Genomic DNA, 7,003 nt, shown 5'->3' with positions numbered 1-7,003 from the left:
TTAGATGGGCCTTAAATTTTGTTTTCTGAAAATAGTGGAATTTGTATATGTTGGCTGATGTCAACAGTCTTGTTTTCCTCCATTATCAAAACTTCCACTTTTCTGTTAAGACTTCTCAGCCTCTTGCTTTTCCTGTATCTTGTTGCAAATTTGGTATTAAAGTTGAGTTGTTAGATTTCTTTCCCCACCCTTTTGGGAGGACTTACTTTCAGCATTTTGTTTTTTAACTAAGTAAATCTGTGATCCAAAATTTACTTTTCCATTTAGTACAGGTGATGGTTTAGAGCCAGGCTAGCTTTTTCTGGCATTTGTGGGACAATCTTCAAATACATTAGTTTAGCTTTGGTTTAAAGTAAATAGTCATTGGTTAACTAGGGTTTTGCTTGTTAATGAAGGCTAAGTTTCAAAGTAACTTTTTGAAACTTTTTGATGATTTGAAGTGAAAAGCAGTAGTGTTAATGTTCTGGTATGAGTACACAAGCTCCATGACTTCAGCACACCCACCTGGAAAGGGAAAGTGGCGAGTACAAGGAGTTGCCACTGTGGTATATGTTAAAGAAGCATCTCAAATGTATGAAGACCGAGGAAATCTTTGCATATTGCAAGTTCCAAATCTCATGAAAGGCTTCTCATAGTCTGTAAAAAGTTTTGTTTGGAATTATTGCTGGGGGTGTCAAAAAACTGAATGGCTTACCTGCCAACATGTACGGTAGCTGTTCCCACTTCTGCTGTTTCAGACTACAGTTAATGAAGATGTTATGCACTTCTAGGTATACAGTGACTTTGTGAGTCACCCACTCTGATGTCCGTTTTGTGCAATTTTTTTGCTATTCCTTATTACCTTTTTGGTTTTGAGTATTACAGTGATACATTGCTTGAAATAAAACAAGCCCTATTGAGTGAGATGGCTATTATAAATAATCCATTAATGACAAAATATCTGTCAGCATGTTTAGCCTACTTTGTACATGTCTGATGGCTAAACTAAGCTAAATGGGTATCAAATAAATTCTGTAACCTTTCTGAAATCATGCCGTTCATATTGAGATGGACAAAATCACTTACTAAAGTTACACTGAAACTTTAATTGTTAGATGATAGTCGTAAGAGTCAACTAAAGCAGAGGTACACAAGACCCAGCCAGTGGGCCAGATCCAGTCCCCAGTGCCTTGTTATCTGGCCTATAGGGCTCCCTGTTGGTCTGTGGGGAGCCCAGCAGGCTGCAGCCCTGCACGCTAGATCTGGCACACACGGTGGTGGCGTGGGGCCAGGCAGAGATGGTACAAGGTCCCCTCAATCTTGATCCTGGCACAAGGAGGGTGGTGTAGTCTGGATCTGGGTGCAGAGGCCCAATCCTGGTGTGCAGGGTCCAAGTCACATATTTGGCCTGGGAGGGGGTGCAAAAAGGTTTGAGTACCACTGGACCACAGAAGTGAAAAGTCCAGGGTTGCCCAGGAATGAGATTTTGGATAAGTTACTGCTGAAATCTTCTTGTGTCACTGAAGCTGAGGATTTTGAATGGAAGAATTTCAGGAATTATATTGCAAAGCAGTAATTGCCTTTCTTAGGCTGTTTGCTTAGAACTAAATTTCTACAGGCATACCCAAATTTAGTTCTAAGCAAACATCTTGGATCGCTGTGAAGACGTGGTAGCCTGGCTTGAAGTGAGAGCTAGTCACCCATGTACCCAGGGCTCCATTTGGCCTTGTCATGTCTGCACTGTTGCAGTTTTACTGCTGCTTGTATACAGACTATCTAGATTAAGGCTGATTTGAGTATTCTTAAACGTGTTGCAATCCTGTCTCCTGACTCCAGGCACACGTTTTGTGACTGAACAAATTGTATGTAGCTTGAAGCATATATCACAAATTGTGAGATTGCCTAATGGGTAGAGGGGGCAGCACCATTGTACTTAGTTGCAGTTTGAGCTTACATAAGCAAGTTTTATTTTTGTGCTTGGATACATTCAGATAGTCCTTTCCTAAAGCAAAGAAATCCTTCTATTAATCTGAGAATCCAGGGAAGACTGGCTTCATGTCACAGGGAACTCTGAAAACTCCTGCATTCCTTCATCTTGATCTACTGTTTTTAATTAATTACTGTTTTGTTTTTAATTTGCTTGCAAACGAAGTAGTATCTAAAAACTACTAATGCTTGGGTTTCAATAATTTTTCGTGCTGGGGTTGGAATATTATTCTTGATTAGGGTTAAGACAGTATCATCCCTTCCGTTTGTCACAGCTGTACCCTTGTAAGAGCTCACAACCAGTAGAGCTGGCAAACTAAAGAGTTTAGCTGTTGAATTGTTTTGTTTTAATTAGAGCCAGCATTAATATACAAAGACACCACATAAGGTAACAGAAGTAAAGTATTAATTTTATTAAGTCCACTCTTACTTCACTTTTGGAATACAGTATACTGGGTCTTTTTATAGTAAAACTACTACATTTTTGCTTCCTCCCATCTTTTCTGACTTGAAATCATTTTTCACATGAAGAAAGCAGGTGGCTGTAGGTGCTCTTCCTACTTCAAGTGAATGCGATCAATAGAATGTAAAGTTACAATGCCTTAATCCCAGCTTCTGTCATCCCTGAGATGGTGGTTGTTTTGGATCTGGATGGCTTTTTGTTTGCATCAGGAGGGAAGTAGTTAATGTAGTTGACTACATTACATCTAATAGTATATAATTCATGCCATTTGTAATTATGGTTGTTCACTTAAATATTCCTTCTCATTCCAAAGGAAAAGTCAGAGAGAACCTGTGATAAACTGATCAGTTTTGAAGAACATAAATTAAAGTCTTTGGTGGAAAAAAATGCAAGCTTTAGTATTTTCCAGGAAAAGCATCAGTGGCTTCAGTTTGAGGAGCTGGCACTCTGTTCAGCAGTCTTAATTTTTTTTGATTAATTTGGAAACAAAAACCAGCCCTAAATAATGTTAGCAAAGACATTAGCCAGTTTTCCTACTGGTTCATAGGACCTAGAATATATATGAAGGAATTTTGAAACAAAGGCACATTTTTGGCATTTGCTCATTAATTTAATTTTTTAAATTTAATAGCGGTGCAGGTTACTGGAATGTGGAGCATTGGGAGGAGGAAAAACTGACTATAATTCCTGAATGTCTTCCCTGCCCCGCACCCCCACGTGCATATTTCTCAATATAGATTTAATAAATATTCCCAATTCCAAAATTGTTGTAAACTTATGGAGGTGTATTTCATAACTCTGACATCACCAGCAGACTATCATGGCTTTGAAATTTCTCCTGTAAAATGATCTTTAAATAAAACACAGTCCTCAGTGTTCTAATGACACAAAATTCTATGTTGCCCACGGGTTGCTGACCTATTGCTTAATATCTGTACTGCACTCAAAACACTTGAGAGCTATGGAAACTGTCAGTATACCATCAATAGTATGTTTGCATGTGACAGATGTGGGCTAAATGAAAAGAGGAGCTTTTTTACCATCACCTTCTTTATTGTTCTTTACATTCTTTGTCTTATGGTTTAAGCTGAGCTGGTGGCCTTGTGATTTTCTTTTTAAAGAATGGAAGTAGAATGGCTTTTTCAGTTGGGCCCTCCCCCCCCTCCCCCCCCACCGGTTTAATTAAAAAAACCAAAACCAGGAGTAAGGAAGTTCAGTCGTCTCAATACTCAATCGAGTATCCAGCAATGGAAAAACGGTTCAGTGGTGACTAGTCCCATCCATTAGTAGCATGAATACTGGGCTTGACCTGGGGACTTAAATAGGGGTGTCTTTATAAGGCTGTAGACATCTTGTCTGTCAGGGAAATGGAATTAAACTGTCAACAGAATTCAGCTTCATTATTTCAGCAAATCAAACCCATTATGCCCTGCTGGTAAACAGACCTAAACCTTTCTGGATTTTAGGTGAGTGAAGGAAGTGGTCGTCTAGAACTGAGGGCTCTGCTACCACCTCCCTCCCTTTCAGGTCAAGGGAAAGCTTTTCTGAGCATGTCTGCTGAGTGTAACCAAGAGAAAAGCAGGATTTGTTTGGTAATATCTTTTATTGGATCCGGCAGTATAGTATGAGGAAGAGAGGCACTCTCGGTCTACTTTGAGCTTTATAGTTCAAAACCTAACTTCTGTAAATTTAGAGCACCAGAAGCTGCTTCAGCAATGTTCAGCTCGTGAACTAGTAACCAGCTAGGTCAGTAAAGTAAGCTTTATAACACTGAGTCTCTAAAGATACCACCTACATGAAAAGTGTTGGTGTCATTCTGAAAGGGTTTGTTCTAAAAAGTCTCAGGCTGCAAAGAGATGTCACATTTATCCTGGGATAAGCTATTGTATCCCAGGACAAACTGCAGCTGTACAGATGTCCTTGTCCATTGTCCTGGGATAAATCCTAAAGTTTCCAAGATAAAAGGTAGTAACAGCTTATCCTGGGATATTGCAAAGTATGTCTGTAAATATCCCAGGATATATTTGTTCCAGGACCAATGCAGGTACAGCTTACCCAAGGATAAGTGCAATATTTGTTCCTAGCCTCAGAGAACAAGTTTCAGCCTGGACTGGTAGGTTCATCTGTCCTTTGCCTGGCTCTTCAGTTGCTAGGCTTGCTTGCAACCAGAAGATGTTTTCATTCATCTGCGTCCGTCTCCATCTTACTGGATTTATTTGGAGACAAGGAGTCTTTTCATGGTCTGCAGACATCCCTGCCTCTGCCAGTACAGAGATTCAGCAGCTAATCCAAATGTTTCTTAATGTTTGTGTTCCTTTGGACTAAGTAAATGACACTTGCCTACTTCCCTTTGTTCAAACATTTTATTTGTACAGTGGACTAGCAGTTGGGAAGAGCAGTCATTTTTACTGTTTACCCTGCTCTCTCATCTGGGTGGCATTGGATTATTTAGATGGTGAAAAGATATATGTAACTTCTTGAAGCGTGTGATACAAGTTCCAGGTTATAAGTTTGTTATAATATTTGAGTGTGCATGGCTCTTTGCCTCTGCGGCAGCAATACCCTGTCTTTCTGGGCCTCCAATCCCACTCGCTGTGAGCCTGACTACACAGTTGAATGTCTGTGACACTAGTGACCCTCTTCTTTAGGAGTCACAACTTCAGTTTGAGAACTGGTGCTCTGTACAGTAAATATCATGGCCTGGATTGTGCTTCCATTCCATGAAATATGTTAGTCCCCAAAAACCACTTTTTAGCTGAGGTGAAGCAAATCTGTTTAATTAACTTTGAGGTTGTATTGTCTACTCATTTCTGATTCAGACTCTCCAAGTAAAGTGCTTGTGACATCTTTAACACCGCTATTTTATTGCTATCCCTAAAAAAATTTGATTGCTTTCCATAACTGTCTTCTTGGTGACATTACTCCTTTTTTTTCCCTTAATAATCCAGGTGGAATTGGAGAGGATTCTATTATTATTATTTACACTTAATTATTAGTTTTTGCAATTTCTCTATAATCCTAGACTTTAACCATGGCCCAGGTAAGCTAACCAGAAACAGAGGGAGAGGTCAGGCTTGGCCACAATTTGTTCACTTTTTCTTTTTAACAAAGAATGCTTGCAGTACTGTAGTCAACACCAGAGAGTATCTTTCTGGAAAATTTTTATTGAGAAATCTGTGAATTTTCCCTATGATCAGATTCAGCAATTCGAGGAACACATTTTTGATAATTTAGTGTTCCACGTGTTTTTAGTGCAATACGCAGTATTTAGCAACCCTCAGTGGTTTTAACTGTCTTTCTCTTAGCCATAATAGTTACCTCCATTTTCCTCTCTTTCATGTCTATCTATGCGGAACACTTCAGCAAAGAGTATGATCCTGACTGTGCTTAGTGGAATATACATTTTTTCTTAAACCACTAATATTTACTGATTTATTTTTGTTGTTGTTATCATGATTGACTTTTAATATCACTGTTAACTATTGCAACAGGCAAAAGAATGCATTTCTTTTTAAAAAGTGCCTAGCCTTAGGTTGATGTTATGTAAGGAAACATCATCAGTAAGTGATTTTCACTACTTCTTTTTTGAGGCTATGCTAACTTACCATGGAAATGGAAATAGCTCCCATTTGTATACTAATTGTCATAGCAAGACAGATGAAACTTCATTTCTCAGTTTTACAAAACTTGTCGACCAGGTACCATTCATATTGGACAGACACCTTCTCTTGCTAGTTTGGATTTTAATAAGATGTCTGTTATGACCAGTAACTGGTAAGCTCTACCATACCATGCATTTCATGAGCCTCTGTTGAAACGCAAGTAGTTTTGGGGCCTTTTTATAGCAAAATGTGCATAATGTTGTAGCTTGGAAAATCAGGGAGTTTAATTAGTTCTACAAATAAGAACTCTTGTACAGATAATTGAAAAGCTCTCTTCCCTTAGTAGTAAAAAGTCAGCTTCCAGAGCATTGTTACTGTATATATTGGACACTAATGGCTGTAATATGTCATGTGTTGGACCTCCGAATTTTTGTAGTATTCTGATCTCGGCAAAAACACCTGAAAGCTCATTTGAATTGTGCAGAAGTCAATTCCTTACCAAAGATCTCTTCTTGCAAGGAATGTCTATTCTCTCGATTTGGGAATGTAGGAAAAATGTTGCAATAATAATATTGTAATAGATAAGTTACATTTCTTTTCAGTGAAAGGCTGAAGCCAAATTTTTCAACTTCAGTGATACTTTTTAAAGTTTTTTTATTGATCTCTAAATAAATGACCATCAATAATAATCATTTGTTCACGGATGGGTTCACCATAAAATGGATGCCAAGGTAAAAATAGTGTGGTATTGCCTGCTCACTTACTAAGACTTGCTGAGGAGTGTGCATGTGTATGTGATTCTTGGGGGGGGGAGGTTTTTCAAGATAACGGATATTTTTGTAAGAGAAGCCAGTGCTGGATCAATATTAATGCTCACATCATTAAGGTTATACTCAGTAATTGTTTATTACAACAGCAGTTCACCTCTGGAGAACCTGGGCTGAAATGCGGCTTAGGTTATAGGGGAGATGAG

The 7,003-nt window shown here is 38.7% G+C and overlaps 1 protein-coding gene across 1 annotated transcript in view; it reads left to right on the top strand.

Annotated features, from left to right (window-relative positions):
- The window catches only part of GNA12 (G protein subunit alpha 12), a gene marked incomplete at its 5' end in the record, with an annotated part of 68,172 nt that overhangs the window by 5,163 nt on the left and 56,006 nt on the right, over positions 1-7,003 (top strand). The gene's annotated exons all lie outside the window — the stretch shown is intronic.

Source organism: Gavialis gangeticus, unplaced genomic scaffold (assembly GCF_001723915.1).
Source record: "Gavialis gangeticus isolate Ggan-Ray unplaced genomic scaffold, GavGan_comp1, whole genome shotgun sequence".
Classification (NCBI taxonomy): domain Eukaryota; kingdom Metazoa; phylum Chordata; order Crocodylia; family Gavialidae; genus Gavialis; species Gavialis gangeticus.
This window is presented reverse-complemented; position numbering and strand designations above follow the sequence as displayed.